Below are 23,879 nucleotides of genomic sequence, written 5' to 3'. Positions count from 1 at the left end.
CGGTAACCATGCTTCTGGGGACGCCATCAACTTTTATCTTTGTTGAATATCATGTGAGTTGCTATGCATGTTCGTCTTGTCTGAAGTAAGGGCGATTTTCATGATCAAATGGTTTGAGTATGCATACTGTTAGAGAAGAACATTGGGCCGCTAACTAAAGCCATGATTCATGGTGGAAGTTTTAGTTTCACTACAAGAAAAGGGATATTTGTTGATGAAAACCCTGGTGACAAAAATGCATACCGTCATGGATGTGTCCTTATAGGTGACGAATTCATCTTCCGTCATGCATTTAAGGTAATGCTTGACGGTATGATTTTTCGTCAACAAAATATCGTCACCCATTACCCAACCGGGAAGGGCTTCCATCGTGTCTCGTTAATAGGTGACGAAATCAAAGATCGTGGTGTATGTAAACCGTGATTTGCATATACAACGGACCCACATAGCAGGTAAATAATACTAAGTTACTTTATTAAATGTTATTAGTTTTATATATCATGCGTGACCCACTTGTCATGAACATATTTAATTAAGTAAAAATTGTGTTTTGGAAGACTCGAACCAGGGCTTTGACGTGACCGACGCGGAGTGTTACCGCTAAGGTAGATATAGAGTTTTGATCTGGATCCGTAACTAGTCTATTCTACATATTTATTTCAATGGTGTGATGTAGATGTTACGACATAATAATTTCCTTATTAATATTTATGAATCTCGTGGTGCCTCGTTTAAGTCGCGCCGCTAGCGTACACGGCCTATCTAGGTGATCTTGCAAACGGTCGAATCGACTAGGGTTCTCGTCGAGGTGAGAAGAAATCCGTGAAGGCTCCATTGTGGAGGCGGCGAGACGCATCATCGGTGAGTTCTCCCGATTGTTCGCTAGGTCTAGATTTTTTAATCGCTTGTCAAGATCTGTTCGAAGAACGTTGGCATATTCTTAACCGAATTGTAGGCAATGGATCGAAGTTGGATAACCGATGGCACCCGAAGTTCACAACAAAGTACATGGCAGGTGTTAGGGATTTCATCAAGTTTGCGCGAGAACACTTGGATAATACAGATGAACCAATCTTGTGCCCTTGCAAGGACTCGCCTAAATCTGATACGTCAGGATATAAAAACAGTCGAGGATCACTGCAATTGTTCAGGTATGTCCATGACGTATACAAGATGGACTAGACATGGGGAAGGTTTTAGTGATGACGAAGGGCGGGATAGAAACGATGATGGTGTGTATGATAGTGACAATGGTGAACAGGAAGACAATGGTGATTGTTATGTTGATGATTCGTCTAATATGATCGTGAACTGCAGAAGTCTGGAAATAAAGGTCCTAACCTCCCAAATATTTATGCTAATCTAATTGAGTCAGCCAAAAAAGAACTTCATGAGGGATGCACCACTTTCACTAGGTTGTCGTTCATTATTAAGCTCCTTCATGTGAAATCATACACCCGGATAACAAACAGAGGATTTGATCTCTTACTTCAGCTTTTACGTACAGCTTTGCCACGTGTGGACTTTCCCAAATCATATGTTGATGCTAAGAGTGTTCTTTCTGATGTTAGGCTTGGTTATGAGACAATTCATGTATGCAAGTTTGATTGTTCTTTATTTTGGGGAGATCACAAGGACGATACGCACTGCCATGTTTGTGGATTATCAAGATATAGAGACCCTATCGCAAAAAGAAAATCCCTCACAAGGTGTTAAGGTACTTTCCTCTAATTAAAAGGTTGCAGAGACTATTTGTTAAAAAGGAAATGTCGACACATACTAGATGGCACAAAGAGAAGAGGGTTGTTGAGCCCAATGTACTGAGGAACCCTGCTGATGGTGAGGCATGGAAGAACTTTGATGCCAAGTTTCATTGGTTTGCTAAAGATCCTCGTAACATAAGACTAGGTTTTGCCACAGACGGCTTCAGTCCCTTTGGAAGTATGAGTAATCCTTACAGTATGTGGCCTGTTTTTGTCATTCCTTACAACTTCCCACCATGGATGTGCATGGATCAATCGAATTACATGATGGCATTGCTAATCCCCGGAAAGTATTCCCAGGGAAAGATTTTCATGAATTTATGCAGCCACTGATAAAAGATATGATGCAGCTATGGAGTGGTGTGCAGACATTTGATGCATGCACAGAGGAATATTTCCCATTGCATACTGCGTTTCTTTGGTCTATTCATGATTATCCTGGATATGCCACTATGTCGGCCGAAGCACAAGAGGATTTCATGCGTGTGTGCATTGCGATGAGAATCCTTGCTATGAATCTTTGAAAAATAAAATTGGATATATTGGGCATCGGCGATTTCTTGATAAAGGTCACCCATACAGGAAAAGCAGAATTTTCAATGGTAAAGTTGAGCCTAGAGATGCACCAAGGAAGTACACACCCAAAGAGGTAGCTGAGAAGGTAGAAAGGGTTAAGGATTTTCAACATGGGAAAAATCCAATAAGTAGAAAGCGGAAGCGTGCAACTGTACCCGGTGAACCAACATGGCACCTAAAAGTCAGCTTACATCATCTACCGTATCGGCGTAACTTAAGTTGGCTCACAACTTAGATGTGATGCATATTGAGAAGAACATATGTGACAATATTGTTGGTACACTACTTGAACTTGAGGGCATGAATAAGGACACTGTTAGTGCTAGAATTGATTTGAAGAAATTCAAAATCTGGGAGAAGTATTGGTTGAAGAAAATTGTGAAGGATGATGATGATGCAGCAGTAACTGTTGACTGCCAAAACCCACCGGCGGGCAACGGCCTTGTCAACACCGTAGAGCCGGGAAGAGCCTAGAGCTGCGGCTGGCTGAGACCCCTCCGAGCGACGGCCCGCAATGCTCTTCTGGTCACACGCGGCGCTGCGAAGTGCAGGGCGTGCCACCCGACCTATACCCGGTCGGGAAGGTGATGAGGATGCCTCGCTTAGTTTCCTCGCGGGCATACATGTAAACGTTAAATACGAGCCTCGATCGGCTCTCGGGTTATCCTCGTGAATCGGCTCAAAGAGCCGATCCACCCATGATCCGTACGGGGTGCACGAATACTTGGTGGTCCTGCTTGATCAAGATGAAGCTAATGAGATCTACGACGATTTAGGGTTTTCACCGCATAATCGGATCATCCTACTCCAGGTTGGGCCTTGCGGCCACGCACGGTGCTCGTAAGCCGATCCTAAACAAGGCCAAAAAACCAACATGATGTTGATCCTAGGAACATCCCGTTTAGGACTTGCGAACGCCACCCTACGTGCCACCTGGATCCTCCCCCTTTGTAAGGCCTAACTATTGCGAGATATTAAACTAATCCTTGTAGAACAAGGAGCAATCGTAACGGATCAGATCTACTAAATAATGATCAAGCGGGGTGCCGCCCCCACACCCGAGATAGGTGTGAGGGCGGCTAGATATGCAAGGGTTGCACTACGTAAGCATGCTTAAACGAAGAACAATGCTAACCCTAACACATCTAATGATAACTACGTTGCTCGCCATCAAAAGCGCTTCGATACGAGCAACGCATGAACAACGTGGGCTTGTGCTGCCTAGATCGCAAGATGCGATCTAGGCAGACATGTCGCTTACTCGATAGAAACCCTCGAGACGAAGGAGTTGGCGATGCGCCGAGATTGGTTTGTTTTGGGGTTGAACGTGAGTTGTTGTTTATTCCATAAACCCTAGATACATATTTATAGTCCAGACGGACTTTCTAATGCGAGCGTGCACCAAACCGTGCACGAGTAAGATTCTATCTCTAAACTAAGATACGATCTAATATGTTACGATATACACGGGCAATTAAGCCCAACTTGGTACAAAAGGCCGATTCACATGATTCTGCATGTATACTTCCTTTAAACCCATCTTGATTGCGGCCCACCTCTGACTCGGTCAAATTCTGGTGATAACACATGCCCCCCTGGTTATGGAAATATCATTTCCAAAATCATCATGCTCTTCTCTCGTCGGGTCATGTCGTGGCATCACCGTCGTAGTATCTCTTGTCTCTTCATATTTTGCAGTGAGGAGCCATGATGCCGATAATGAAAGCAGCGAGGATTAGTAACATGGCATCAGTGGTATGCAAAAAATCGGCTCTCCTTGAGCAATCGGCTCTTTATTAAAAACCCTCTTTTAATACTGAAGAAGCGTTTCCAGCCAGCCGTTTTGCCGATAGTCGAAATCACACAATCTTTTAAAAAAGGAAACCGATGGCGCCGCATCGGTCTCTCTCATAAACACACCGGGTAACGTTGAGCTAGCCATCCTTCCAAACGGTAACCCGCGACCTCCATCTGCAAAGACAGAGTCAGATCCCCAAACCATCGCCTGAGCAGTTCCAATCCACCACCCCCTACACAGATCTCGACCACGCGGCTTCCAATTTCTTCAACGCCTCTCATGGCGGAATCAGCTAACACCGATACCACGGTTTCCGGACTGAAGGTAATCCTCAACCTCCTCTCGCCGTTTGACTTTGACACGGGATTAATGCAAACGCCTGAATTAATGCCTCGTTCTGCCACTAATTTAGGTTTCAGACATTCTTCTGCCACATCCTTCTCTCGCAAATTCGATGTGCCTCGGTCCTCGTTCTTCTGAGAGCCCTGCCCTGTTAATCTCATGCGAAGCTAACGTAATCCCCTTTGTGAGCCAAAACCTAGATCGACTTCCCGGGCCGACCGCTCGCGAGCCCGGCCCAATCCCCCGAAGGTTGGGTGGCATGGTACGATGAGGGTATCAAAATCCCACTATGCCACTTGGGAAACCATAGGAATAGCCGATGCCCGTCATTATCGCTGTCTCCTCTTGAGAAGAATGAGAACATCTTGAAAACCATCGGCTACTTCGGTCCGACGCACCGAACTCGTTTCATGTTTGGTCATGGCCCTATGACTCCGACCCTGCTGGATGTGGCCATGATCACGAGGCTAGACATTGCATCTCCTAGCCCTTCGCATTCAAGCCGCCAAAGGTCCCTTTCACTCTCTCCTCTAAAAAAGAGTGTACCAGACTGGGGTGCCTATCTCAATCGTTATATGAAAACCAAAGGCCCTATGACAGAGAGGGAGCACACGGCCTTCTTGAATTTCTGGTTGGAGCACTTCATATTCTGTGGTCCGTCACTTGCTCCTACCAAGAATTACCTCTCCCTGGCCTATGAACTCGCCAAAGGCACCCAACTTGGTCTAGGCAAGCTATTCCTTGGAGAGATTTATCGATCCCTTCAACTGATGTCTGTCAAACTGTTCACTCGCAAGACAGTTAAAAATGGCGGCCCCTGGTGGTTCATTCAACTGTGGGCCCAACTATACTTCCAAAGCCAAATCCCAGACTTCCCATCGCTGACCAACTGCACCTTTCCGGATGAAAATGGCAAGGAAATTCGATGCACTAGCTACGGCCAAGCCCTGTATGGTCTCCCGGGTAGCAGATTGATCCCCAAGGAAGCAGCAGGGTGGTTTAAGATTTTCTTCCAGGGTTTAGACAACCCCTTGTTCCACCCTTATACTGAATCGGTGAATTTTGAAAACCCCGTCTCTTCTCGATTGGACGACTTTGCCGATGACGCCGCACACACGCACTTGTACTCCCTCATGATTCGTCCTTGCTTTCTCCCTCGTTGGCATGAGCACCTCGAACCGGATCATCAAGCCCGGTTATGAGTGTTATCAACCACGAGTAGCGGCTCGGCGGCTTGGTCTCGGACAGGTGCCTCCACACTTCTTCCTACACCACCCGACAGACAAGTAGAGCTGAACCGCCTGACATCCTCACCGCCCAAAGGTGCTATACCTTCTTTGACGCTTTGGCCATACCAATTCCGCACGACCTCCGTTTCTCCTTCACCACCGACGGTTTTGAAACTTGGTGGTCTATGTGGAAGACCCATGTCTTCAGGAGGGCACTAGGACCGCAGCTGAAGGAGCTTGACGCCGAATATGATCCCCCTGCCGACCAGGTACCGTCACTTAAGTATTTCTTGTAACTCGCCTTCCGGTGATTGTCCGTAAACCGACTCTCTTCTCTTGGCAGCACCAAGATGGCCCAACTCCTACACAAGCCGACGGCTCCCCTTTCGTCTTTCTTCCTCCGGCACCAGTGGTTCTCTTCTGCCAGAGTTCGCCTCCCCTGAAGAAAGTTATAATGCAGAGTCAGCCGATTTCACCAAAATCGGCTTCTAAGAGTAAAGCATCTTCGGGGCCCGTTGCCCCCCGAGCCTCGACTCAGGCGAGGACGGCGGTGAGGAAGGTAGCGGCCAGGAAAACCCTGAAGCGTAAAGCTCCGGCCCAGAAAGCTTGCGTGTAAGTTGGTTCGGACCCCTGCAGGCGCTCGTCCGCTTTTTTTTTTTTCAAAGGATTTGTTCATGACGCGCCCGTATCCTTTCCTACAGGCCTCTATCGAAGGATCCTCCAGGCGGAGCCGAAGAAACCAGCCGGTGGAGAATCGAACTCGGGTGATTCCGAGAGGTCCACTACCCGGAGTCGAGCGGCTTCGCCGGCGCCGGCTTCCAAGAAAAGGTTGATCACCGAACCCTCGCTCCTCGAGGCCCCGACCGGATCGGGGTTACGTACGAAGCACCGCTGTGTCAAAAGGGCTCGTAAGAACCCACCAACCTCTTCATCAAGCCAGGAGGTCTCGAATGTAATTATCTTCGTGGTCACGCTTTCATGCTGTCTCGTTATCATTTGGATCGGCTAATCACTTCCTCTTGTAGGCCGCCGAAACGTCTAGCGGGGATGTTGAGGAGGTACCGAGGCCGTCCGCTACCCTGGAGCTAGCTGCCCCGACGCCGGCCGGCCGCACGAGCGGTTGATCCAACCGAGCCCCCGTAAAAGCCGATCGTTCATCGCGTCGGCTGCTCCTTCTCTCTTGGGAGAGGTATGTCTCTCCTCTTTGGCTCCATCGGTTCCTTGTTACCCGTTAAACTCACCGTGTTTGCCTTATCGGGGTTGTGATCTCTCGAGCTTGCTTACGTTCGACCCAAAGCATCCATCGATCCCATTCCTTCCAAGGCAAGTGGGGAGCCGGATATCAGCACGGTCCGCGGCCAGCTCCAGCGCCTCAAGGACTTGCTCTCTACCTCTATTGAGGCTCTGATTGAGAATCCCGAAGAAGTCAAAGGCATCCTCGAGGACATCCATCCTCATCTCCCTATGACCCTGCAAGTGAAGCTTTGGCCCGTCGTCACCCCTGTCGGTCTTTAAGTCACGGGTGCAATCAGCTCGCCAAAGGATCACTCTTCGCCACTCCCAACTTCCGCCGAGAGCCGACATTGCCGAGAAGTGCCGACGGCTCAATGAGAAGAAGGCTGCCTCGGACGCCAAGACGGATACTTCGCCACCCGCACCGAACTCGAGACCTTGCACAAGGAGCCTGGAGGACCTTGAAGAGAGGGTAAGGGTGACCAAACGGCTCATCCAAGACAAGGAGGCCCTTGTTGCCCGCTCCGAAGAAGAAGCAAAGGTCTCACAGACCGATCCGAAGACCGATCCGGCTGAAATCCGTTCCCCGAGCAATCAGCCGGTGACGGGCAAAGACGCGGATGACGAGGCTGAGATCGGCCGAGGCGGAACGCATCCGTGTTGATGCCATCATCGCCCTCGGTGTGTTTCTTCAGTGGGGCCTTCATAGACAGGATGATTACTGCTTCTCAGTAGGGCCTTGATGTGTTAATCGCTACGTTTGCAACGTTTTGCTTCTCTCCCCTTTTTTTTTTTACTGGCCGATTTTCCACCGGCTAACATTTACCATCTGTCTGGTGTGGTGACCATATGCCTCCCTCGAGCCGAATCTGTCTGGTAACTACAGATATCGGCTTTGCGTGTACTCGCACGTCGGCTCCGTTGGGATTCGTGTAGCCGACGTGGTCGCTGTTCGTTAGATCGTCATTGGACCCAAACAAACCGTGTGGTGAACATAATCTTCGCCGGCTCGCTGGGTCAACGCCCTCTCATGAAGGTATCGTAGTTCCCCTCGTGTAAATCTAGAGCCCTAGGCTCCGACGGGAGGACGAGCAATGCGTTTCGCATCGGCCCGAAGTCTCGCCATCGGCTTTCCTGCCTTGGTAGACGGGACCGGGATGGCAACTCTCCTTGATGAGTCCCGGGAGCTGGTCCCGACGGCGAGTACCGGTGGCTCATGATCTCCCGGATCACGCGCGAGCGACACGCTCCAACACGTTGACCAAGTTCTCGCAGTGGCGGTGTAGCGAGTGAGCCACCGGGTAGTTGATCTCCTGCCGCAGGCCCCTGGTGCGTTCCTCCGACGGGGTAGAGAGGTCTATCCCATCGAGCGCACCTTGCGGTGAGAATCCCTCCCATCTGATGCCATGGGAACGGGTTCTCTGATATGAGCCGATGAGGTCGGCTTCGAGGGTAGCCTTGATCTCGTTGTATTGCTTCTTGAGGTCGTCAGGCAGATCCTCGTAGGTGACTGGCGTGCCGTCCGCCATCTCAGATGTAGATGGCGATGTGGTTGATGTAGACGATAGTCCCACCGGCGTGCCGAATGTGTTGATCGCCAAAACCCACCGGCGGGCAACGGCCTTGTCAACACCGTAGAGCCGGGAAGAGCCTAGAGCTGCGGCTGGCCGAGACCCCTCCGAGCGACGGCCCGCAATGCTCTTCCGGTCACACGCGGCGTTGCGAAGTGCAAGGGCGTGCCACCTGACCTATACCTGGTCAGAAGGTGATGAGGATGCCTCGCTTAGTTTCTCGCAGGGCATACATGTAAACGTTAAATACGAGCCTCGATCGGCTCTCGGGTTATCCCGTGAATCGGCTCAAAGAGCCGATCCACCCATGATCCGTACGGGGTGCACGAATACTTGGTGGTCCTGCTTGATCAAGATGAAGCTAATGAGATCTACGACGATTTAGGGTTTTCACCGCATAATCGGATCATCCTACTCCAGGTTGGGCCTTGCGGCCACGCACGATGCTCGTAAGCCGATCCTAAACAAGGCCAAAAAACCAACATGATGTTGATCCTAGGAACATCCCGTTTAGGACTTGCGAACGCCACCCTACGTGCCACTCGGATCCTCCCCCTTTGTAAGGCCTAACTATTGCGGATATTAAACTAATCCTTGTAGAACAAGGAGCAATCGTAACGGATCAGATCTACTAAATAATGATCAAGCGGGTGCCGCCCCACACCTGAGATAGGTGTGAGGGCGGCTAGATATGCAAGGGTTGCACTACGTAAGCATGCTTAAACGAAGAACAATGCTAACCCTAACACATCTAATGATAACTACGTTGCTCGCCATCAAAAGCGCTTCGAGTACGAGCAACGCATGAACAACGTGGGGCTTGTGCTGCCTAGATCGCAAGATGCGATCTAGGCGACATGTCGCTACCCGATAGAAACCCTCGAGACGAAGGAGTTGGCGATGCGCCGAGATTGGTTTGTTTTGGGGTTGAACGTGAGTTGTTGTTTATTCCATAAACCCTAGATACATATTTATAGTCCAGCGGACTTTCTAATGCGAGCGTGCACCAAACCGTGCACGAGTAAGATTCTATCTCTAAACTAAGATACGATCTAATATGTTACAGATACACGGGCAATTAAGCCCAACTTGGTACAAAAGGCCGATTCACATGATTCTCCATGTATACTTCCTTTAAACCCATCTTGATTGCGGCCCACCTCTGACTCGGTCAAATTCTGGTGATAACAGTAACTTATGCGAAGCCCCCTGCACCGTGGACGCTTTCGAAGGAACAGAAGAGACATTTGTGTAGGTATTTGGCAAACACTAGGTTCCTGCGATGGTTATTGCGCAAACCGGGGAAGATGTGTGAATATTGATGGTTGTAAGGTTACCGGTATGAAGACGCATGATTGCCACATACTTACGCAGCGGAGTGTTGCCGACTGGGCTCAAGGGAATTGCATCTAAGGAAATGTATGTGGCTATTGCGAGCTAGGAAGATTTTTTAGGGAGCTGTGTGCCAAAACCACGAAAGTTGATGTGCTGAATCGATTGAAGGTTGAAATTGTTGTGATCCTATGCAAACTTGAGAAGCTCTTCCCCCCGGCTTTTTTGATGTAATGGTGCACTTAGCTATTCATCTTCCCGACGAGGCTCTTTTGAGGGGTCCTGTTCATTATGGTTGGATGTATCCGAGTTGAGAGAAGATTAGGTTATCTAAAGTCTACGGTCCGTAACAAAGCAAGGCCGTAAGGTTCTATCGCGAGGGCTACATTGTTGATGAGTGTTTGATTTTTGCTCTAGATTTTTCAAGGATGGCACGTAAACAAGATTTAACAAAGATGATAGGAACCAAGACATACGGAGAAAACCCGATCGTGACGAGATGGAAGTATTTTCGGTTGGAGCTAAAGGTCTTGGGAAATCCATTTTGAAACATTTTGACAAGGAATTTGACAAAATGGTTTGGTATGTCTTGCAACAACTGTGACGATGTAGAACGTTATATCAAGTAAGTAGTTAGCTTCACTTTAATAACTACTTCTCAATGTTGCAGACATAATTGTCCTGTATTTCATATGTGTTTTTTCTATGTTTCAGTGAATTCTGAGAAGAATTGGGAGGTAGGGGTGTGCGTGACATCGAGGAGACGGTTCAGAGAGAGTTTGCAGGTTGGTTTGCAAACCATGTGAGACAGTTGGACAATGCATCAGAAGATTTGAAGTCTATGGCTGCTGGGCCAGACCGGCGTGTAGTAGTATACGATGGTTGCAACGTAAAGGGTGCGAGGTTTCGCACGCTTACTCGGGATAAAGACCTGAAGACTCAAAATTCGGGTGTAGCGACTAAGGGATCTTTTGGTGATGCAGATGAGACCGAGTTCTATGGTGTTCTGCAAGAAGTTCTTGAAGCTGCGATGACGGGACTAACAAGCACGGTGACGAGTCCGTGTACTTGTTTCGTTGCGATCTGGTTCGACCTTGAGGGCAGGGGTTCCAAGATAAAAGATGATGGTTATTTTAAAAGCGTTAACACTTCGTCCTATGGTTCAAGAATTCACCATTCATATTGGCCGATCAAGCTGAAACATGCTTCTATTTGGAGGATACAAAGTTTGGTGATCCGTGGAAAGTGGTGCGAAGTTCAGCCATAGACACGTGTACGACGTTCCAGAATTAGAAGATGGTAACGATGATGCATTTGTACGGAATGAAGACGCATACCGAGGAGGATGAAGGTTCGGTCGACCATACATTTCATGATGTTGTCGACCTAGACGAGGAAGCGAGAGGTGGAAGCGAGAGGAGGATGATCATCGTGTCGATGAAGTTGTACATATTCATGATGCTCGTACAATTCGTGAACGAGAGAATGAGGAAGATAGTCCCAATGTTGACATGGATATGAGCGAAGATGAAGTAGAGAATGAGGAAGATAGTCTCATATTGGAAGAGAACATACATGATGACGAGGGACAAACTTGAGGAAGAAGATAGTGATGTAGATTGATAGAAACATGTAACGCATACAACTATATGTTTTGTTCCAAACATTTGAAATGTTCTTATTTAGATGTTTACGATCTCGAACTTGTCATTGAATTATCCAGAAGGGTTTAAGAGCAAATTAATATAAGCTAAAATATGGACAGATATAAGAAAAGCCAACATGTCGGTAACATAACTTTGACAATGGTTTTAATTAATCGACACTTGACACGATTACAAATAGCAGCACGATATGACTAAATATTGTTTTAACACAAGCAAAATCGACAATCGCATAAAGAGTCTTACAACTTAATTTAAACCTAAAGGGGCTGCATAGTTGGACACACGGGCACCATGAATCACTAACTAGCTACTCCAGATCGATTTCAGGCACATGGGTACGTAGCAAACAAGTAAACCCCTGCATTTCCCAGGTAAAGCAAGAATAGCATCTTGTCACCCATCTGAAGGTGCTTTTCCTTGTCCATGAACTCCTTCCACCCAGCGACGCAGACGACCATCGTCGAAGAAATTGCGTAGGACGCACGCACCAAAGTACTGGGATGGCACACAATGCCGATTGCACCATATTGTTCCATATCTTTAGGAATCAAACGGCTAGGGATTTTTCGTTCCAACGATAGAGACATAGTTTAGTTAACACTTGTAGCGTAATGTAGGTCGCAAAGTTAATGAAATGATATGATCTACCGCTTACCACGTGTTTGTTGTAATTTTCGCTGTTTGTCCAATTCGGAGTATGCGGCATTGGGACAACTAGTGCTCCTTGATCATAATCTCCGGCATTGTGGTGCTGAACAAGGTAGTCCAAGTTGTCCACCCGAAGAATGACGGTATGCATCATCCTCCAATTTATCATTGTTCCATCGTAGTACCGAGGGAGTCAACAATGTCACGCTTACGTACGGGACAACTGGTAGTAAGCTGCATAATTAAAATAATCGACATAAGATGGAATAATTAATATGATCAATCATTCTGTCCAAAGGTGGAAAATTACCTGGATGGATTAGTGGTTCAGTTCTAGTTATTACAAGAGTATCCTCAACAGATGACTTAATTCTGAAAATTAACTCCATGCCAACCTTAAAATTGTACACTCTAGCAAATTCGTTCCAAAATCTTCCGTTGATATAGGTTACGCCGGCTACTGTTGGTAACATTAACAACAAATGCATGGCCATCTTTGGTTCTAAGTGCAACTTCAAAAGTTGTCCTGTGGGAGGTCTGGACACCATACTTCTGAAGGAAATACGGTCTATAGTAGCAAGGGATAACCTAAATTCAGTAGAGTTAATACAAAACTAAGTTAACTATTCGAAAATTCAATAAGATAGAAACATGTGAATGTTACACATCGTGTCATATTAGGACCTTGAAGAATCACGAATTGCATGTAGCTACCGTAAAATCTAATGATCAGGTAGAATTATGCGTCTACTCGGATAATCACCGAGTCTCAGATCTCATTAATATATAGGGGAGGTACATTGTTGCGCAAGTTATACATCGTATGTATCTAGGACTTCTATCAGCACATATCTGAACTTCTATCGGTATAGGACTGAACTACCGATACCTCTATCTCTAACAGGACTATCGTAAAACTCATATGAACGTAAAAGTTATCACAACTATCCTAGTACTCAACCATAAATAAGCGGTTAATACATATGGTGAACAACAATTATTACACACATCTGAATAATAGTACTAAACTAGCAATAACTACTAGGATCACGTGTTAAACTTTGATGTGGCGGTGAATTAATAAAACACCTGAAGGAATTTTAAACTTATAAGTGCATGTACCGTCTTCTCCTCAAAACCCTCTTGTAGTGTTTGCACGAAAAAACCTAACGCGATTCCCCCTCCGCCGCACATCCACTTCTTGTCAAAGCAAACTGGACACTGCAAAAAATATGAAGAAAGATTACAAATCGGAAACAACGATCAATCGCGAGACGTACATGTTAATTACGTACTCCACTAGTAGGCGCCATCCTTGGTCTCGACGCTGAGCGAGAGTCTTACAAGTCTCGCCGGCTAGAGACGTGGCGAGCTGTGGCGGCGAGAGACGTGGCGAGATCTGGCGGAGGCTGAAGGAGGTCATGATATGATGGCCAGTTATATCGTGGAGTAATTTTCGGTAGGTCAAGAGGAGGGCAAATGGGCGGTGCTGGGTTTTGACGTGACAACACGATCGAATGCGCGTCAGTTGGACTACATGTCAGAAGTGAAGACCCGCGTCAATATTTTCTTCGTCTACCGTCTCAATATTCGCACGGAGTAATTAATGGGGATGATATTTGTTCCCTAAATAAAAATGATGTACACACTATGGTTTCATCGTATAAAAAAGCACCAGTTGAAGACAAATGGTGATTATAAAATCCATGGATCAGATCAATTAATAGTACCTATAATATAATTCTTGTAACCATAATCACTCTGGTATGATTCATATTCGGATGAATTTAAGTTTGAAATGCAGTGAGCATTACACTAAGCGAGTATGATTCATCACACAAAAGGAATCATGACCTAATTAAGATAAGTGTCATCTACTAATTTGAAACATGCATGAATATTCATGGTACCATAAATCATTTGGTTGATACTTTGGTACAGATTGAATCAAGATGTGCATCAAATATTACAAATCTAGTAACTACAAACCATAAATCAGATGAGTAAGAACCCCAGAATCATCAATTTGTACAAGAAGTAGCAGACAGGGCAAATCAATCTACCGTATGAGCAAACCCTATGATGAACAGTAAGATCAAGAAAAACGAGGATCGATCGGAATAGTAGAGTACCTCGCTGCAGTTGTCGGAGGCCTCCTCTTCGAACTCGTCGCACTCTCTGGGGCCATATAGCTCGCGATACTGCTTGGAGTGGCGGTAGAACGGGTCATTCAGATCGAAGCCCTAGTCATCTGCTTGTGCCGCGGGAGCGAGGACGTCTCCCTTGGCCTCATCAGCGACGGCTACCTCGGCCGGTTGGGCGGAGCCCTCCACGGTCACGACGCGGCGAAGAGCGGCTCTAGTTCCGGAAGAAGATCCCGCCTCCGCGGCGTCGACTACTACCGGAGCATCGCCTTCGCCTCCGGCTCGTCTCCGCGAACACGCTTCATCTTCGGGATCTTCGGTGGAAGGGGAGGGCGGTGGTGCGCTGGTGGAGGTGCAAGCAGGGTTTTTCGCCAGAGATTGGGGAATTGAAGTTGCGGGTGGGAGAGACGATGGGGCCGATGGATATACGATAGGTGCTGCCGTTTGGGTTCCTACTGTGCGGCGCGTGCGTGTGAAAACGTGGATTCTCGCATGTAGTCGAGTCCACTTTCCCATTACTTTGACATGGGTCCCGCGCATGACGGATGGGCAGCCACGTAATTTTCGGTATGGGTATTAAAAACTATAAAATATTTGAAATATGAATTAGTGATCACACATAGTGAAGGATATTTGTTTACAAACCTTTCCCACCTTTAACATGGAGTCTCTATACGAAGAAAGTAAGAAAGAAATAAAAAAATGAATCGAGTATGTAAATTCTTTCAAATTTCTAAGAATTTCATACCATGATTAGGGCTGGAATTTTGAGTGTTTGGTCAAACCTAGGTTGTCAAACTTTTTCAAAGTGAAACTTCTGTTCTAGGGTAATGTGGTGATGCCAAATCAGACCAACACGTGCTCCCAATTTTCCCAATACCCTAAGATGTACATGCTTCACAAGTGATGCCTCTTCTTGAGTTTAGGGGATGAATTTTTGAAAATTTTCAAACCAAACTGCCAAGATAGCATGCTAGCGTCATTACCCACATGGTGATGCACCCTTGTGCCAAATTTCAGTCCATTTCAAGTTAGCTACCTCAAAAAATGGTCAAGAACTGCCCGTTCGAGGTAGACGGGCATAATCTTTCACTACGCACCTCACTTTTGTGAGTGCTTTGGTAGGGAAACAATTTTTTCTAGTTTGTTATTTTCCATGGAAAGTGCTAGCCACACATTGGCCAATACACAAGGTTTGGAAAGATTTCAACAAATTTTCAATTTTATATGAAATTTTGAGTGTTTGGTCAAACCTAGGTTGACCTCATTGCACTAAGAGGTTGTCAAACCTTTTTCGAAGTGATACTTCTGTTGTAGGGTAATGTGGTGACGCCAAATGAGACCAGCACGTGCTCCCAATTTTCCCAATGCCGAAAATGCCCTCACTTGTGTAAATTCACATCAAACTACACCAAACCTCATGAAAAATGAAAATCTGAATTTTCCACATGAATGTCACAACATTTACTCAGTCCCACTAGTTACTGATGATTTTACATTGAATTTAGCATTTATTATGAGTTTTACTCGTTTTCTGTCATTTTTAATTAAAAAAATAAACAAACACCTAAAATTGTCAGAAAAATATGAAACTCCTCAGGCACACATACCTACCCTTCACGACCACTCAAAAAAATTTGCAGCTCAATCTGAGTCTTTGAAGTGCAGCTTGCTTGAAAAAGAGCCCTTCACCGACATGATCGATGTGGGTCCACACATGGATCGACCCAACCAACATGAGGTTTCACAAGTGTTTTCAGACCAAATCTCACATGTGTGAACAATAACATGTATATGTGGGATGTGTTCTCACATATACCTCACATGCAAAAGGTTTTACAACTTCCGGGTCGACGATTCGACCGTTATGCCGAAAATGCCCTCACTTGTGTAAATTCACATCAAACTACACCAAACCTCATGAAAAATTTAAATTTGAATTTTCCACATGAATGTCACAACATTTACTCAGTCCCACTAGTTACTGATGATTTTACATTGAATTTAGCATTTATTATGAGTTTTACTCGTTTTCTGTCATTTTTTAATTAAAATATACATGAACAGTTCCATTTTCAGAGTAATATTTTTTCTTTCACGGCAAAAATTTGTTCCCTCCAAATTGTAGTACGTCGGCTGCCAAAACGGCCAAATTTTTTGTTCCCTCCACTCCTCCCGCGCACCCCACCTATCAAATATTTCGCCCTTCCTTATATACGTCGTGCCTCTCCCGCATGATTTACGAGCATCTTAACTCCCCACCCCCCCGACCTCATCCTCTCGTGCTCACCCCGATCCGGTGTCTTCGCCGGACGTTCTTCCATCTCGCATCTATCTCCCCGGCTGGTGGTCGCCATGGCCGGCAGTCGTCGAAACGTCGGGGGTAGGAAAATTGCGCACACACGCCGAAGAAGGCGCCCAGCTCGAAGAAACCCCGAGGTAAATCTGTCGGTGATCGGCTTGTTGTTGTGTTTTTCGGATGGTTCGATCGAGAGATCGGTTTTACATGTCTACCACGCCCGTTTGACCTATATCTAGATCTTGCATATTTGATAGATCCAATCCCGACATCATACGTCTAGGGTTTATCGTTTTTATTCCAGAGACAATCATGCCGTGCTATACAATCTTTGCCATCCCGCTGTTGTACAATCTTTTGCATAGACAATTGTTTGCCAAAACACTTAACTGAACTAATTCCAGCCGTTGCCGAAAACAGCCTGACGAGCTACAGTGAACAACGATATTGCTTCAGACTTTTATTCCTCAGTTTCAGAGGGAAGAAGAGTTTGATCTAGAACAATTGTTTGCTGTTTTCTATGGATCTAGTTAGTTCTTTTCTAGGTGATCACAAAACATACTTCCTTTTAAGTTCTTTTCGATTCTAATTTTGTAACCTCAATGATGCTTTTGGTGCGCATGTGCGTTAGTAACCGAGACAAGGGATTAATCGGGTAGAAATGGTGCATCCTAATTACGACTTCAAACAAAAGTAGAGGGACTTGGTTGCATCCCATTGAAAATTATTTGTTACGAGTAGATATCTAAAAGCACATGATGTCCCTTAGCCTGGCATATGCCCCCTCTTATGTTTTGTTCGCCGACATCATACGTACACTCTTATGGTTTCAATCATTTGCTGCTGTACAATATTTTGCAAAGACAATTATTTGTTGTTTCCTATGGAATTGGCCCCCTCTTATGTTTTGTTCACGCTCCGCTCTTCCGATTATTTCAGCGCGGACGAGAAAACCCCGTCAAGCCAGGCATATGAGCTTGTCAAGGAGAAACAAATGCAAGAAAATGTAGTACGCATGGAAAAAAATTTGGCTGAAAGATTTGGACCTGGCCACAAAAATCAGCAAGATTTCTCTAGTTTTGCACGTTCATTAGTGTATGGTGTGGTACAAATAGGAACTAGTAACAATCTAAAGGACACAGACTGTGAAGAGAAGGAGGTCGAAGAGGACCCATCGTACGAACCGAATCTAGAAGAGATAGCTACTGCTGATGATGATCTTCATTCAGATGAGGATCAGCGCACTGTCGGCAAAACTTCAGCTCAGGTCTGTGGAACTATGTGCTGAACTATGATAGCAAATACGTACATGCTAAATGTTTCCTACTAATGTAGCCTCTACTTTGCTTGCGAGATAGTTGCTTCTTCGCAATAGTTGCACGGAAGAAGCGATCCGGACACTCGAAGTTGCACCATCCAACATTGCAACAAGATCAATGGCAACAACTAAACCTGAAGCTGGGTCATTTGATGAGCCGACGGCCACTGCTGGTCAGAACACTGAAGGAGCACCCTCACCTAACCAGATCATGACATCTGGAGGCAGCAACTCATCTCCTGAGGACAATCAAATTGTAAACTTTCAGCGGCAAGGTATGAAAGTTTGTAAAAACTAAACAATGTACCGCATATTTTCATATAAAAGAGAATCATTTCATATCTCTTATTTCGGAGACATTGACAACATACGACGGTAGTAAGAGAAAAAGAGGTGGACGCGGACCTACCATGGGCCATGGACTACATGAGTACACAAGAAGACATGGTGGCAATAAGATGCCAATTGAATTCTCTGCTGGTGTCGGGAGACCCAAGGATTATATCCGGTCAGCAAAGCTGAGCGAGTGAGGTTGGTATTCACATCCGTGAGAAAATGCCGCTTGCAACACACTCGGACACGGTACAAGAAAGATGACACTCTCAAACATGTCATTCCTCATGCTATAAATACGAGTAGCGGTGAGTCCTGTACAATCTTGGTTTAACCTAATTAGTATGCTACATGATCAACTATCTAAGAATCTGCGATTAATGCATCACTATTTTGCGGGGAAAGTTTAGTATGGACAAAAATGATGAGGTGGCTCAAGATGTGTGCACTTCGATATGCTTGCAAGTTAGTATTCGGCGGTTCCGATATAGGCTTAAAAAGGAGTATTGGCCGAAAATTAAAAATCTCACACTCTGGAGCAAGCATATCCGAAGAAGCCGGATCATGTAGAAGAGAAAAGGCTGGAAAGAGCTGGTGAAGAGATGGTTTGATGAGAAGTACCGGGTACATAAACGTTATTCCTTTCAATAACGACTCATCGAATTCTTACATTTCTGCGATCTGGATAAATAAAATGCATGTCTTGAACATAGGTAGTGTGTGTAAAAAATGGAAAGAACAAAGAAGGCTGTGAAACGAGTTCCATACCACTTGGATCTCGAAGCTATGTTGCTCACTTGGGAACTTATAGTAAGTGTTACGAATTTCCCCATACGGTTCATACTTCGTCATACACGGTGTACAATGGTAATGTGCATTCTACATTTTTTTCAAGCGAAGGCTAAGCGGCGGGGAAGAAGAAACCTCTCCAATTGAATTTTTTAGAATCACACACACTAACAAGGATAACATTATGAGTCTTGAAGCAAAAAGTGCATATGTAAGAAATAGTTCATATTAGCACAATATAATATAATCCGAGTTTTGTATGTTGTCCATGCAATGATTGTAATCTTTATGCGGGATAAAATGGTGGCAAAAAAAAAGGCGCCACGCAATGAAGATGAACCTGATTTGGCTGATTTGCAAATTGTTCGGCTAGTTACGAGCGAGAAAAGCCCATCCACCACCTGCAGCAGGCACATTCCTACCAAGATTGGGCGTCGCAACAAGTTCCGGGAAGTTTTACGCGTCTCGGCTACACGCATCCGAGAGCTACAACAAAGGCGGCAAATCAAGAGCGAGAACTCCATACGGGCGAGACTGAAAGGTACCACGGTGAGATGCGAGGCAAGGCTGCAAGAACAAGATCAAAAATTTGAAGAGATCGGGGAAGAAGCGAGGAGGAAGAACTTGAAGGCTGTGAAGAAAGCCCAAGAAGAAAAGACTACGGCTTATGAAAGAGGCGAGAGAGAATTGGATGCCGTGCTTAATTTGCTCTTGAGGACATCCCGGCCACCATCCATGTCCGAATCCCGGGGCAAGCGATCTATTGCACCACCATCCTACAACATTATTAATCATAGGTCTTTTAATTTCTTTGTGTTCCAATTGTAATTTTTCTTATGAATCTTTCGGTCACGTGAGAGACATATATACTTCTTGTGCCACCATTTATGCATGATATTTATTGTCTATTTTTTGATATTTCGCCGAGTTTTTTGTTTCCCAAATTTCGCAAATAATTCAAATGCTCTCAAATTTTGTCAAATTCAAAAGGTGACGGAAAATGTCACAACGTCACTATTAAATGAAACCACGTGGCACCAATTTCCGGTCCCACTTGTCGGAATTTGTGGGTCCCACCGGTCAGCATTATTGGGACCCATATGTCGGCAACAACCTGGTCCCACTTGTCTGAATTTTGTGGATCCCACCGGTCAGAATATTGTGGGTCCAGCTTGTCATAATATTTTGTGGGTCCCACCATGTCAGCTCCGTTGGACCATGTTGTCAGAACCCAAATGGGACCCACATGTAAGGGCACGTATGCTTTTTTTGGACCAATCAGAAACTTCCCAAGATTTAGATATTGACGAAAGTTGCAATTTTTCGTGACAAACACCGTTCGTCAACAATCAACCTTCGATGTTGACGAATTTGCTGAGTTGTCACCATCAAACATTTGACGTTGACGAAAAAATGCGTACCGTCACCCCGATATTTTATGACGGAGCTTCCTTGACGAACCCCATGACGATCAAATTTCGTCACCGCGAAGTAATCCTTGACGAAAACTGGCCTTCAAATGACGAAAGTGATTTGTCAAAAAAAAAAAGGTTTTCCTTTGTAGTGTTTGGACAATCAATCCTCAATCTCTTATGAGAATTTTAATTGTTGTTGAATGCTTATGCATTAAAGAGGAGTCCATTATCTGTTGTCTATGTTGTCCCAGTATGGATGCCTAAGTTGAGAATAATCAAAAGCGAGAAATCCAATGCGAACTTTCTCCTTAGACCTTTGTACAGGCGGCATAGAGGTACCCCTTTGTGACACTTGGTTGAAACATATGCTATGCAATGATAATCCATGTTAATCCAAGCTAATTAGGACAAGGTGCGAGCACTATTGGTATACTATGCATGAGGCTTGCAACTTATAGGATATCTTATACATAACATATATGCTTTATTACTACCGTTGACAAAATTGTTTCTATGTTTTCAAAATAAAAGCTCTAGCACAAAAACAGTAATCAATGCTTCCCTCTGCGAATGGCCTATCTTCTACTTTATTGTTGAGTCAGTTTGCCTATTCTTTCTATCCCAGAAGCAAACACTTGTGTCAACTGTGTGCATTGATTCTTACATGTTTACTTATTGCACTTGTTATATTGCTTTGTTTTGACAATTATCCATGAGATATACATGTTACAAGTTGAAAGCAATTGCCAAAACTTAATCATCCTTTGTGTTGCTTCAATGCCTTTACTGAGAATTTATTGCTTTATGAGTAACTCTTATGCAAGTCTTATTGATGCTTGTCTTGAAAGTACTATTCATGAAAAGTCTTTGTTATATGGTTCAGTTGTTTACTCATTGTCTTCACCATTGCTTCGAATCGCTGCATTCATCTCATATGCTTACAATAGTATGATCAAGATTATGATAGCATGTCACTTAAGAAATTATCTTTGTGATCGTTTACCTACTCGAGGGCGAGTAGGAACTAAGCTTGGGGATGCTTGATACTGTAGGACAACGTTGCATAGAAAACAAAAAAATTCCTACCGCGAACACGCAATCCAAGCCAAGATGCAATCTAGAAGACGGTAGCAACGAGGGGTTATCGAGTCTCACCCTTGAAGAGTTCCAAAGCCTACAAGAGTGAGGCTCTTGTTGCTGCGGTAGACGTTCACTTGCCGCTTGCAAAAGCGCGTAGAAGATCTTGATCACGATCGGTTCGGCGCCACGATCGGGCAGCACCTCCGTACTCGGTCACACGTTCGGTTGTTGATGAAGACGACGTCCACCTCCCCGTTCCAGCGGGCAGCGGAAGTAGTAGCTCCTCTTGAATCCGACAGCACGACGGCGTGGTGTCGGTGGTGGTGGAGAACTCCGGCGGAGCTTCGCTAAGCGTGCGGGAGAGAAGGAGGAGCGGGGCGGCTAGGGTTTGGGGAGAGGGGGGCGCCGGCCACTATGGGGTGCGGCCACGCTTGGTGGTTCTTGGGTGGCCGGCCCTCTCCCCTATGGCCCCTCATTATATAGGTGGAAGCCCCAAGAGTTGGTCGTCCAAGTCTTCGAATAAGACCCAACACCAAAAACCTTCCCATATGGTGGGGAAACCTACTCAAGCTAGGACTCCCACCAAGGTGGGAGTTCCACCTCTCCATATAGGGGGGTTGGCCGGCCCCCAAGGGTGGAGTCCACTTGGGACTCCTTCCCCACTAGGGCTGGCCGGCCATGCGAGGTGGAGTCCCATGTGGACTCCACCTTCCTTGGTGGTTTCTTCCGGACTTTTCTAGAACCTTCTAGAACCTTCCATAGAACCTTCCGCGATCATTTTAATTCACATAAATATGACATCCTATATATGAATCTTATTCTCCGGACCATTCCGGAACTCCTCGTGATGTCCGGGATCTCATCCGGGACTTCGAACAAATATTCGAACTCCATTCCATATTCAAGTACTACCATTTCAACATCCAACTTTAAGTGTGTCACCCTACGGTTCGTGAACTATGCGGACATGGTTGAGTACTCACTCCGACCAATAACCAATAGCGGGATCCGGAGATCCATAATGGCTCCCACATATTCAACGATGACTTTAGTGATCGAATGAACCATTCACATACGATACCAATTCCCTTTGTCACGCGATATTTTACTTGTCCGAGGTTTGATCTTCGGTATCACTCTATACCTTGTTCAACCTCGTCTCCGACAAGTACTCTTTACTCGTACCGTGGTATGTGGTCTCTTATGAACTTATTCATATGCTTGCAAGACATTTAGACGACATTCCACCGAGAGGGCCCAGAGTATATCTATCCGTCATCGGGATGGACAAATCCCACTTGTTGATCCATATGCCTCAACTCATACTTTCCGGATACTTAATCCCACCTTTATAACCACCCATTTACGCAGTGGCGTTTGGTGTAATCAAAGTACCTTTCCGGTATAAGTGATTTACATGATCTCATGGTCATAAGGACTAGGTAACTATGTATCGAAAGCTTATAGCAAATAACTTAATGACGAGATCTTATGCTACGCTTAATTGGGTGTGTCCATTACATCATTCATATAATGATATAACCTTGTTATTAATAACATCCAATGTTCATGATTATGAAACTAATCATCCATTAATCAACAAGCTAGTTTAAGAGGCATACTAGGGACTTCTTTGTTGTCTACATATCACACATGTACTAATGTTTCGGTTAATACAATTATAGCATGATATATAAACATATATCATAAACACAAAGATATAAATAATAACCACTTTATTATTGCCTCTAGGGCATATCTCCTTCAGTCTCCCACTTGCACTAGAGTCAATAATCTAGTTTACATTTGTAAAGATATAACACCTTGGCCTTCTGGTGCTTTATCATGTTTTGCTCACGGGAGAGGTTTTAGTCAACGGATCTGACTTGCTCAGAAACGTATGTATTTTGTAATTCATTTGCGTCTCAACGCATCACTCATTTCCAAATGAGTCAGCATTAAATATGTTTGGTCTTCTGGTGGAACCTTAATTCCGCGGTCCGAAATATGTCACTAATATTGTCACACACAATATAGCTTCAAAGTTCGACTCCGTCGGAACTACACCAAGTTCTCAAAGAACCTCTTGACTTAACATCCTTTGTCATTGTCAAAACAATGACATACCTTCTTTTGTAGAATCCGTCACAATATTTAGAACTCTTCTAAATCTAGCATAAACAACTTCTAGCTCATTGTGCTACCTTTTAAACAACACTTAGTCTAATTTGAGATTGAAATTATATTTTATATGTGACAAAACCAATATCGGTGTAACACCTTACGGCGATTTGTTTGTCATTTCCTCATACAAAACTATATATATATATCCTTAGTTCTTC

This window comes from Lolium rigidum, chromosome 7 (assembly GCF_022539505.1).
Source record: "Lolium rigidum isolate FL_2022 chromosome 7, APGP_CSIRO_Lrig_0.1, whole genome shotgun sequence".
Taxonomy (NCBI): Eukaryota; Viridiplantae; Streptophyta; class Magnoliopsida; order Poales; family Poaceae; genus Lolium; species Lolium rigidum.
Note: the sequence above shows the minus strand (reverse complement) of the source record.